Source organism: Oryctolagus cuniculus, chromosome X (assembly GCF_964237555.1).
Source record: "Oryctolagus cuniculus chromosome X, mOryCun1.1, whole genome shotgun sequence".
NCBI classification, from domain to species: Eukaryota; Metazoa; Chordata; class Mammalia; order Lagomorpha; family Leporidae; genus Oryctolagus; species Oryctolagus cuniculus.
In genome coordinates, this window is record NC_091453.1 from 83990867 (window position 1) to 84004003 (window position 13137).

At 42.4% G+C, this 13137-nt stretch overlaps 1 pseudogene; it reads right to left on the minus strand.

The window, feature by feature from the left end:
* Positions 1–6995: 6995 nt before the first annotated feature.
* LOC100339679 (coiled-coil-helix-coiled-coil-helix domain-containing protein 2 pseudogene) lies at positions 6996–12648 on the minus strand (annotated as a pseudogene).
* Positions 12649–13137: the final 489 nt, after the last annotated feature.

A 13137-nucleotide genomic window follows, 5' to 3' on the forward strand; every position in this document is an offset into this window, starting at 1 on the left:
GAGGTGATGTAGGATTTTAGCTTGCCCAGACAGTGGCAGAGATCTGAAGTAACACTTCACAGACCTGGACAGTGGGCAGAGGCCCCTTTAAGCTGCTGGCCAGGAGGGGTGGATTGAGAAAAAGGAGTGGGGGTAGACAGGATCATGATAAGGGGGACAGGGGAGAACGGTAAGACAGGAAGCTGCATCCATAGCTACTGACCAGGAAAAGCAAGGACAGAATGTAAAAGCTACCCATTTACAATGTTTCATTCTGGGGGTTTGGAATGTTCTAGGAAGAGGTATTGTTGAGGCAGTGTATATTAGGAAGCCTGCGGTTCACTATTTGTTTCCAGTGGCCTGCCAGTCTGGCAGATTGCATTAACTCTTACACCAATTTGCAGAGTGGAAATCTTAACAATATTGATTTTCAAAATCAAATGTACATGTTATATCTTCTCCATTCATTTCTCAGCAATATTTTATAAAAGATCTGTCAAAGCACATATCATTAAAAATTTTCTTAGGTAATAGTATTTTATGCAATTATAAATCACAGTATCTTTTAAATGCTTTTTTCTAATTGTTCACTGTTTTTATAGATAAATAATTGACTTTTGTGTATTTAACTTATCCAGAGATTTTTTTTAAAGATTTATTTATTTATTTGAAAGGCAGAGAGAGACAGAGAGGCAGAGAGAAAGAGAGAGAGAGGTCTTCCATCTGCTGGTTCACTCCCCAGTTGGCCGCAATTGCCGGAGCTGCGCCAATCCAAAACCAGGAACCAGGAGCTTCTTCCGGGTCTCCCACATGGGTGCAGAGGCCCAAGGACTGGGGCCATCTTCTACTGCTTTCCCATAGTTATTGTATGAACTAAGGTTACCACAACAATTCTGACTGGAAATGGTGATAGTGGTCATATTTGTTTTGATTCTAATCTCAGGGAGAGAATTTAATATTAACCATTAATTATGAAGTTTGCTTGTTGTATTTACAAGTTTATTTATTTGAAATGCAGAATTACAGAGAGAGAGAGAGAGAGAGAGAGACTTTCTGTACATAGATTCATTCTCCAAATGGCTGCAACAGCTAGCTCTGCTCCAGGCTTAAGCCAAGAGCCAGGAACTCCATCCTATTCTCTCACGTGGGAGGCAGGAGTCCAAATACTTGTGTGCCATTGAGTGGTATGATGAAATCTCATACCATCCCACTCTGTCACACCCAGGAGGAGATTCATCCCTTCTTCCAGAGTATCCATAATTCCTTATTTATTTATTTATTTATTTATTTATTTAAAAGGCAGAGTTAGAGAAAGAGAGGGGGAGACAGAGAGACAGAGAGAGAGAGGCCTTCCATCTGCTGGTTTACTCCCCAAATGGCCGCAACAGCCGGGGCTGGGCTAGGCTGAAGCCAGGAGCCAGGAATTTCTTCCAGGTTTCCTATGTGGGTTCCGGGGCACCCTCCACTGCTTCCCCTTGTGCATGATCAGGGAGCTGGATTGGAAGTGGAGCAGCCAGGACTCTCGTATGGAAAGAGTCTGAGCCCCTCAGTGACTATGGAGAAAGTCCTCCTGCTGACCCCCTTGAGATTGGACATGAATGAGATATGAACTTATATTTTTAAATCATTGAGGTTTGGGGATTGATTTATTACCTACTAAAAATAATATATTGATTAGCAAAGGGATTTATTTGGAAGAGAATTGACTTAGTTCATAGAAGGAAAATCTGAACAACCAGGTCTCAGAGAAGATGGAAACCAAGGCATCTTCCAGCATCTAGATAGGGAGAACTAATGAACCATTTTAAAAGGCACCATTAGTATTATGATTTTTTTAACTTTTATTTAATATAAATTTGCAAAGTACAGCTTATAGATTACAATGGCTTCCCCCCCATAACTTCCCTCCCACTCGCAACCCTCCCCTCTCCTGCTCCCTTTCCCATTCCATTCGCATCAAGATTCATTTTCAATTCTCTTTATATACAGAAGATCAATTTAGTATATATTAAGTAAAGATTTCCACAGTTTGCACCCACACTGAAACTCAAAGTGTAAAATACTGTTTGAGTACTAGTTATAGCGTTAATTCACATTGTACAACACATTAAGGACAGAGATCCTACATGAGGAGTAAGTGCACAGTGACTCCTGTTGTTGAATTAGCAAATTGACACTCTTATGGGGTCAGTAATCACCCTAGGCTCTTGTCATGAGTTGCCAAGGCTATGGAAGCCTTTTGAGTTCGCCGACTCTGATCTTATTTAAACGGGGTCATAGTCAAAGTGGAAGTTCTCTCCTCCCTTCAGAGAAAGGTACCTCCTTCTTTTATGTTCCGTTCTTTCCACTGGGATCTCACTTGCAGAGATCTTTCATATAGGTCTCTCTTTTTTTTTTCTGCCAGAGTGTCTTGGCTTTCCATGCCTGAAGTATTCTCCTGGGCTCTTCAGCCAGATCCAAATGCCTTAAGGACTGATTCTGAGGCCAGAGTGCTGTTTAGGGCATCTACCATTCTATGAGTCTGCTGTGTATCCTGCTTCCCATGTTGGATCGTTCTCTCCCTTTTTTATTCTATCAGTATTAGCAGACACTAGTCTTGTTTATGTGTTCCCTTTGACTCTTAGACCTATCATTATGATCAGTTGTGAACTGAAATTGATCACTTTGACTACTGAGATGGCATTGGTACATGCCGCCTTGATGGGATTGAATTGGAATCCCCTGGCACATTTCTAACTCTACCATTTGGGGCAAGTCCGATTGAGCATGTCCCAAACTGTACATCTCCTCCCTCTCTTATTCCCATTCTTATATTTTACAGGGATCACTTTTCAGTTAAATTTAAGCACCTAAGAATAATTGTGTGTTAATTAAAGAGTTCAACCAATAGTATCAAGTAGGACAAAAATACTAAGAGGGATAATGTATTAAGTTGTTCATCAACAGTCAGGACATTACATTATGAATTAACTTTGGTTTCTGTCTTTACATTGCCCAACTCAAGGTGCAAATTCCTAGGAAAGTTCAATGGACTTGGCTTGGACCTTATGCACATCTCTTGATTAGAAGAAGGCAGGGCACACTGATTGGTAGTCTCCAAATACTACACAAAATGGTAAAAGGGAGTCCTCCAATGGGAATAATAGAACTGATATTTGGAGTACACTACAGTAGCAGTAAACTTCCGGCTTTCTGTGGCCATCTGTTGAATGCTTAAATTCAATTATTGTGTTTTTAATTTCATAATTTCTATTTGATTCTTTTTAAAAATATTTATTTATTTGAGAAGTATAGTTACAGGCAGAGAGAGGGAGAGACAGAGAGGAAGGTCTTCCATTTGCTGGTTCACTCCCCAAATGGCCACAATGGCCAGAGCTGGGCTGACCTGAAGCCAGGAGCCAGGTGCTTCTTCCGGGTCTCCCATGTGGGTGCAGGGGCCCAAGCATTCTATTATTCTTCTATTATTCTTCTAGGCTATAGCAGAGAGCTGGAGTGGAAGAGGAGCAGCTGGGACTTGAACTGGCACCCATATGGAATGATAACATCACTGGCAGAGGCTTAGCCTACTATACCACAGTCACTGGCCCTTTGATTCTTTCTTGTGGATTCTAGTTTTCTGGTGCAATTGCCCATGTTGTCCTTTACCTTCATCAATATTTAGAGTGCATATTATATACCTGCAGTAGCGTGGACATTATGAGTCTGTTTCTATTGCTTGCCTTTTCCCTTTCTTTGTGCTATTCATTACTACCTCAGTTAATGTTTTGCTGACTGCCAGACTTTGTGCCTGAAAAAGTACATCGTTTCTGCATGGTCTTATGTCCTTCCAGAGAGAAACATCCATAGTTGTCCCTGGCAGAATAAGAGCAAATTATCTTAATACATTCAGGTACTGAACTGACTTGAGGCTGGGTTATGGTATTTGCTAGACCTAGTTGACTTGGAGTTGATCCCACTCCCGGAACACAGTTCTCTCTAGGTGTCTCAAGTGACAGCCAGGGGCGTGTATTTCCAAGGGCATTCCTTTTCGAGAAGTTTAAACTCCAGTGTTTGTCTTCTCAGCTCTGGGAAGCTTCCTCTAATATTTAGCCACTCTTCTTGTCTTCTAGTCTTTTGTGCAACATAATTGGCAATTTCCTGGAGTGGAAAACTGTGTTGAGTGTGAGGCTCACTTTTCTGTACTTCTATCATTATGGATGTTCAAATCCTAGCCAGCCTGGGCAAACTTTTTTTTTAAGGTTTGTTTATTTATCTGAAAGTCAGAGTTACACACAGAGAGAAGAGCAGAGAGAGAGAGAGAGACAGAGAGAGGGGTCTTCCATTCGCTGGTTCACTCCCCTATTGGCTGCAACAGCTGGAGCTGTGCCAATCTGAAGCCAGGAGGCAGGAGCTTCTTCCAGATCTCCCATGTGGGTGCAGGGGCCCAAGCACTTGGGCCATCTTCTACTGCTTTCCCAGGCCATAGCAGAGAGCTGGATTGGAAGTGGAGCAGCTGGGACTCAAACCGGCAATCATATGGGATGCTGGCATTGTAGGCAGCGGCTTTGCCTGATATGCCACAGCGCTGGCCCCTGGGCATACTTAAAAGTACAATTTTTGTCCTGTATTCTGGGATATTGTCCACACTCTGCTCATTTATCTGCCTCTAGGAACTATTTCATATTCAGTATCTGGACCAGGAATTGACAAATATCCTAATGTTGTAGGCAGGCACATAGGATTGACTAGGTTTGTGAGCTAGAACATTACGCCTTCACCACGTCCCCTGTGTGATCTTATGCCCCTACCTTATCACACCTGTTTGCCCACCTGCCAGTCAGGCTAATTAACCATGCCCCTTTGGAAGTGGATTAAAGGCCTGAAACATTTTGCCCCTTTTTGCCATTATGGACCCTTGTTGCCCTGCACCTCTGGGGCGTGTGGCCTTCAGGCCGCCTGCGCTCTCTGCCTTCGCCTTGCTGCCCGTGATAAGCTGTTAATAGCTGCTGAAAACCAAACGCTTGCTGCATGTGGCTTTTGGCCTGCTTTCTGCTTGGCGTGGATTCCAACTGAATTTCCAGACTTTCCCTTCTCCCTTAGGTTAGAATAACGCCCTCACTCTCTTATGCACTTCTCTCACTGATTAAGAAGCTTAAACATTTATCATGCTGCCTGGTCTATTTGTGTCAGTAGTCAGAATCCTCTGAACATGTGGCAAGAGTCCACACAGCTCATTAATTCTGCACTATTAATAAGCAAATTGCTAATAATACCAGGGGCAGACTTATAGGACAGATTTATCACTGGAGTTACAGATAGCAGAACTTAGGACATCTTCCCTCCCTAGACAAGATAACTGCGAACAACTGCTTCACCAGATAATTGGGAGCAGCTGCGTTTCAAGGTTAGTGTCCGGGGTATGCTTCCCTTCCTTTGTCTCTGGTTGTGGCCGTCTTTCCTCTGTAGAGTTACAGAGGGGTAGAGACAAAGAGAGAGGTCATCCATCCACTGGTTCACTACCCAAATGGTTGCAATTGCCAGAGCCGCGCTGACCCGAAGCCAGGAACCATGAGCTTCTTCCGGTTCTCTTACGTGGGTGCAAGGGTCCAAGCACTTGGGCCATCCTCTACTGCTTTCTCAGGCCACAGCAGAAGTGGATCTGCTGGGACTTGAACTTGCGCCCATATTGGGTGCTGGCACTGCAGGTGGAGGCTTAGCCCACTACACCACAGTGCCAGCCCCCACATTCTCTTCTAATTCCACTTTTCACAAACTTCTGGAGCTCCTTTGTACAATGTTTAATGAGGATAGGACAGAATTCAGAAGCCATTCTAATTATTATAAACAGGAAGAGCTGTTCCTTACATGTTTAATTACAAAAAATGGAATTCTAAAACTTGTTTCACTAGATATAGATGGGGTATTTTCCAGTCAATGCACAGCGGTTTTTATGTTTCTATTGTTTGATCTGCAATACTCATATTCTACAGTGTGCATGCTGTGTAATGGATTTAAGCATTCCTCTGTTGATGGGCATTCTGGTTGTTCCCAGGTTGTTTTATGTGCTATAACAACACAACAATAAATGTCTTTGTGACAATGAGTAGTAGTGCCTTTATTTTTGTGCACTAGTATTTTGCAAGTGAAATTTCTGGATCAAAGGGCATATATATTTTAAACTATAATATATTCAGCTAGTTCATGTTCCAAAAAGTTTATGACAATTTCAAGAAAGAATTTATTTATTTTTAAAGATTTATTTTATTTATTTGAAATGTACAGTGACAGAGGGATAGAGAGGGACAGGGAGTGAAAGAGATCTTCCATTCACTGGTTTACTCTCCAAATATCCACAACAGTTGGGGCTGGGCCGGGTTAAAGACAAAAGCCTCAAATTCCATCTGGAGATCCCATATGGGTGGCGGGGTCTCCAGTATTTGGGCCATCCTCCATTGCCTTCCCGGGTGCATTAGGAGGGAGCTGGAACAGAAATGGTGCAGCTGGGACTCAAACCAGTGCTCTGATATGGGATGTTGACATCGTGGACAGCAGCTTAAACCGCGGTGCCACATGCTGGGCCCATTTACAGCAAGGAATTTAAAAACAGGGAACTGGTACTTATAAGATTGATGGAAGTCCTAAAGAAGTGGGGATATAGGCTGGAACTATTTTATATAAACATAGTTCCAGAAAAATATGGAACTGAAAACCCAAGGGAAGGGTTACTTCTGATGTCAACTCTAAAACTCTTCCAGAATGAACACCCTGCCATTTTCACCTCTGCAGGTGCTGCAGCTGTTTCTGAAGCCTGGGAGCTAGGTGAAAAGCGTCCACAATCTATGATCCAGTGATTGGAAACCAGATCAAGAAACTGCTGTTGCTGCTTTCGCTGGGGTAGGACCCCAAGTTATTGTGCTACCCAGAAAGATGGAGAACGAATGCTGCAGAAAAAACTTGTTATATACAGATGGGGCTACCCTTTCTAGCTTGTCAGCCCTCTTTCACCTGCCAAACTTCACAGATTATACCGTCACTACCGATTACATCTGTATGCTAAAGTAACTTGGTCATGAGATCCAGTTTTCTGCTTCATCCTGAGCTTCTTGATTAGACTAACCCGTTTGCAATTCTGCACTGTCTCAGGACTTCACTGAAACCCTCACAGAGCTTAACGTCACTCTGGTTCTGGGCACACTCCAGAAACTGCTTTATCTCCTAGGAGCAAGGGCCACACTCCTGCTGCTGTGCTAACTGGGCTCCCTGGGGCTCCTGGTAAGTGATGTCGGGCCTCCAGGGCTCAGCACTGCTTCCTCCACTGAAGCCCCCAGTGATGGCGTGGCTCAGCGTGTGCCCAACAGCAGAGCCCACGGCCATGCCAGCTGCAGTGCTGGCCTTCTGGGCCATCAGGCCTGGCTGTCAGGGTGCCGCGGTGGGCAAGCCGATTGCAGATGTGGGGCTGCTGCTGGGGCTGAGCTGCTGGCGCTGGCCTCGGGTCAGCTCTCATCTGAGGGGCCCGACCAGCCAGAGGGGCCACGTGGGAGGTACGGCTGCGGCTTGCACTCGGCGTCTTCACGGCCAAGCTACTCGGCGTCTCCAAGGGCGAAACTACGCCAAAAGCTCAAGTGCTTGGGCGAAGAAGCCCCACACCAATCTTTCGAAGCAAAGAAAGAGTTAGAGACCATTCACGAAACAAGAAAAGCAGGTGTCTGGCACAACCACAGGGAAAGAAATGTTAAAAACTCACCAGTAATTCAAAAGGGATATGAAAATTAAGTATCTATTTTTGCCTATAAAATTGATATACATAACTTTGAGAGAACATGAAGCTGCTGACAAGGCAGATTCGGGCAATAAGATGTGTCTTATTTTATTCACTATTGGTGCAACATACATTGGTCCAAATATTTTGGAAAACAATTAGAGTATCCATGTTAAGAACACATTACTGGTATTCATATACTCTGATCCAATAATTAAACTTTGGGAATCTGTTCTAAAGTAATAATCCTAATATAGCCATCCAGGGTTCCACATCTATGGATTCAACTAACCTCAGATTGAAATATTCAAGGGGCTAGCACTGTGGCATAACAGATAAAGACTGCCACGCTGACATCCCATATGGGCACCAGTTCAAGTCGCTGATGCTCCACTTCCCATCCAGCTCCCTGCTAATGGCCTGGGAAAGCAGCGGAAGATGGTCCAAGTGCTTGAGCCCCTGCGCCTACATGGGAGATGTGGATGAAGCTCCTGGCTCCTAGCTTCGATCTGGCTGAGCTCTGGGTGTTGTGGCCATCTGGGGAGTGAATCTGTAATTCCGACTTTCAAATCAATCAATCAATCTTTTTCTAAAGCATTTATTCAGAAAAGGAGTGAGAGTGTTTGATCCGTTGGTTAAGTAACTTCTTGGGACTCTGCACTCCATATCAGAGTGCCTGGTTTAGTTTCTAGCTCTCTTGCTTCTGATCCAGCTTTCTGCTAAAGTGTACCTTGTGGGGCAACAATCACTCATGTAGTTGAGTCAAGACTCCCATGTGGGAGACATGGATTGAATTCCAGGCTCCCAGCTTTGGCCTGGCATAACCCCGGCTTTTGAGGGCATCTGGGGTATGAATCAGTGGATGGAAGATCTCTGTCCCTTTCGCTGCTGCCTCTGTCTCTTTGCTTTTCAAATAAAATAAAAATAAATTTTTATGAAAGAAAATGCTCAGAAAAAATTGCATCTTTATTGAACATACACAAACTTTATTCTTGTCATTATCCCTAAAGAATACAGTATAACAACTATTTATTTCCATGGTATCAGGTATTAGAAGTAGTTTACAAGTGATTTAAAGTATACAGGAGGATGTGCCTAGGTTACCTGTAAATATTATGTCATTTTATGTAAGAGACTTCAGCTTCCAAGGATTTGGGTGTCCGCATGAGTCCTGGGACTAGCCCCTTGTGGGCAGTTACAGGTGATCTATTGAAAAGAGGATTATATTTAAGAAAGGAATTGCAGCATTATTTATAAAGGGAAAAAACTGGAAACAATCTAAATATATAGTAAAAGAGGAATGATTGAATATCTTTTGAAACACTCCAAACATTAAAAATTCTGCAGGTCATAAAATAATACATTTGTGAAACAATAATGTTATTCAGAGGCTTTTATTTTAATCCATTAAGTGCCATAAGCACAATATATAAGGTGTATGAACTTTTCAGGGACTTGCACAGGGGTTTGCAGATTTTTATCCGGGTTTCAAAATATGAAGATAACTGTAAAATAAAAATCAATGCAACATAGCAATTTTATAGATTATTATATTTTCTATTCAGAAAATTTCAATATGAAGGAAAAATTGTTGGTTGGATTGTACCAGTGTGTAAGAATTCTTATGTATAACTTCTGCTAAGAAGTATAACTAATAATAGATTTTAGAGGCAAAAACTTTAAAATTACTTCAAATTCTTAAGAAAATATTCATTTAACGTAGCATGTGGGTACATGTCAACATGTATGAGGTAACTTAAAAAGGTTCATGGAAATGAAATTAAAAGATATGCAGAAAACCTTGAAATCCCTACATGAGAGATCTTCAAAAAGTTAATGGAAAATGTATATTGTGAAAAAAATAAGGCATTGATTTCAAATTTTTTTTGCACTAAAATTAACCTTTTAATTTCATTTTCCATTAAGTTTTGAAGTACTTCACATATGATAAGACATGGAATGGGGCCTCCAAAAGCAAGCGTATTGAGGGTTTAGCATGGTCTTAAAATGGTCTGGCTAAGGAATGCCATGATTGGAGCACCTACTGTGTGCAAAACACTTAATATACACATCTTTAATCCACCCAACACTGCTGGGATGTAGTTCTGCTCATCATTTGTTTGAGGAAATTTTGGCTTGGCGATCTCAGTCAGTTAACTCCCAGTTACACAGTAGGTTAGGTAGAACTGGGGTTTGAAGGCTGATCAGATTGTCGTGCCCTCAGTGAGAATATATGTGTGTTACAATGTCAAATGTAAAACAAACAAACAAGGTTTACAACATTTTATATCCAGTTTGCTTATAATTTTGGAAGAATAAATTATTCAAAGGAAACAAAGTATTTTCTGATTTCTGTTCTACATTAAAAAAAAAAAACCTTTACAATTATCGTGCAATACCTATAATTAAAAAAAAAATCCATCTGACAAACGTTTGATAATAACGGTATAATGGTGACATCCAGTGTCTTTATGTAGTCATTACCACCTCAGGTCTGATTTCAGTTTCGAATCTTACTACCAGAGGGCAGCACTGAGTCTTATTCTGGTCAAGTTTTCTGGGCTGAATATGACAAAAAACTGGATCAGGATTCCATCTCTTCATTCAAAACTGAAGGAAGAAAAACAGGTCCTTAAGTTCATACCCACAGCTCCTCACTATGGCACTTTTAAAAGTTCATGGAAAAACGGGACAAACAGATTTAGTTTGATGCAAAAAATTAGAATCTATGTGTAAGCAAGGTCTTCAAAAAGTTCATAGAAAATGTGTATTATGCAAAGATTCCAAATTTTTTGCACCAAAATAAACACCTTTTTAATAAGATTTTTATTTATTTATTTGAGAGATAGAGTTACAGACAGTGGTAGAGACAGAGAGAGAGGTCTTCCATCCTCTGGTTCACTCCTCAGATGGCTGCAATGACTGGAGCTGAGCTGATCTGAAGCCAGAAGCCAGGAGCTTCTTCCGGGTCTCCCACACGGGTGCAGGGGCCTAAGCACCTGGGCCATCGTCCATGGCTTTCCCAGGCCATAGCAGAGAACCAGATTGGAAAAGGAGCAGCTGGGACATGAATGGGAGCCCATATGTGATGCCAACACCATAGGCAAAGGCTTAGCCTACTACACCACAGCACTGGTCACAAAAATAATCACATCTTTGAATTCTACTGCTTTTGTGAACTTTTTGAGGTACCCTTATATAAGTGTGTAGCCAGAGAGAGAGAACTTTATTATTACTACTGACTTTGGAAAAAGAACTTTCAGTGAGGCAGGATTATATGAAACATTTATTGGAAGGCCAAGAATTGTAGGTTACTGAAATCACCTCCATCTTTCCCCAGGTTCTGACATAACTCTTCCCATTTTTTTTTTTAAATTTTGTATTTATTTGAAAGGCAGAGTTATAGAGCGAGGAGGAGAGACAGAGAGATCTTCCATCTGCTGGTTCACTCCCCAAATGGCTGCAAAGGCCAGGACTGGGCCAGGCCGAAGCCAGGAGCCTGGAACTTCTTCCAGTTCTCCCATGTGGGTGCCCAAGAACTTGCGGCATGTTCTGCTGTATTTCTCAGGCCATTAGTAGGGAGTTGAATTGGAAGTGGAGCAGCCAGGACTCAAACCAGAGCCCATATGGGATGCCAGCATAGCAGGCAGAGGCTTAACCTGCTATGCCATAACGCCAGCCCCCTCACATAACTCTTGATTGCAAGGAGCTACTTGTCCAAGTCATGTTCTGGGTGATTAATTAGAAACATACCATTCTGAACTTAATTTTACAGCCTATGTCCCTGCTCTGTATCTCAGTCTCAAAAGGAATACATGGATCCCAGGTTGATATCTTCTGAGACATTTGGGACCTTCCACAATGTATGCTGTTGGGAATTCCTTGTAGTGTTTAGCGGTTAAAAAATCATCAAATTTAAATAGGCTCCATTTTTGTTTTGGAGCCTTTAATTCCATGGCTCTTGTGTTAGTCTTTGTGTTACCATTACAAAATGCCTTATACTGTGTTCTAAAATTATAAATTATGCTGAAACTGAAACCTATAGATCCCATGGGGATTTTTGAGTATATGGACAAATCTAATGGGTACTACTCTGTGATTTCTTTCAAGAGGCAATGGTTGGGGCTTGCATTGTAGTGTAGCAGGTAAAGCCACCGCTTGTGAGGACGGCATCCCATATGGTCACCAGTTCAAATCCCAGCTGCTCCACATCTGATCCAGCTCCTTGCAAATGTGCCTGGGAAAACAGCAGAAGATGACCTGAATCCCTGGGCCACTGCCACCCACGTGAGAGAACTGGATAAAACTCCAGGCTCCTGGCTTCAGCCTGGCCCAGCCCTGGCTGCTACAGCCATTTGAGAACTGTATCTCTCCCTGTCTGTCTGTAACTCTGCCTTTCAAATAAATGAATAAATCTTTTTTAAGTGGGTTGAGATAATAGTTAAGAGCCTTGGTGCTAAAGCTGGATTATGCATTTTCACAGTGTGGGCCCACTGCATAGCTGTGTGCCCTGTGCATGTTACTTCATCCCCTGTGCTGCAGTTTCATCGTCTATACAACGTAGCTGATAATACCTAGACCTTAAGACTGTTGTGATAATTCAATGACTTAGTGCTATGTGCTTTGAAGTATTTAGCACATAGCAAATGCTTAATAACTGTTATTCATTATTAACACTGAAGAAAAACCCAAATGTTTGTGAAACTCTTAATAAAAAAACAATTCACCTTAGAAGTTTCCTTTATACACTTATTCCAAGTGACTGCTACCTATAAATTTGGAATCCCATGTCTATGTGGGATTTTGGAACATTCCTGGAATGATGGCCCACTGTTCATCCTAGCCCTCATCACAACCTTCTTGTGAAATACCTGCTGGCAGTCATTCATGGCATCATGCACCAGAAGGTCAAGACGGCTTGGAATACGCATCTTCACCGTATTTCAGTCACGTTACCTGGACTTTTACCATTAGATATCATTTCCTTTCCTAGAAATTCTGGTAAAACATAAGTAGCCTTTGGAAGGATCACAAGAGTGTTGCAGTTGATTTCTCAACAATGTTGCAGTGGATTCGTTTCTGAGAGGAGGAGCGTGGTGGGGGCAAGAGGCGCAGAGTCACCACACAGACCCCGTGAATCGGATGAAAGTGGGCTTGAGGCAAGCAGGCAGCAGACTTGTTTATTTCAGTTGGTACAACATCTTATATAGCCAAGACCAGCCAATCCGGTCAAGGGGCGATCTATGCCCCAACCAATCACAGCCTGTTGCCAGGCAGTTTCCAAAGTCATCCAATCACAGCCTGTTGCCAGGCAGGCTCCATTGTCAGGTGGGATTCAAAGCCATCCAATCACAGCCTGTTGCCAGGCAGGCTCCATTGCCAGGAGGGATTCAAAGCCATCCAATCACAGCCTGTTGCCA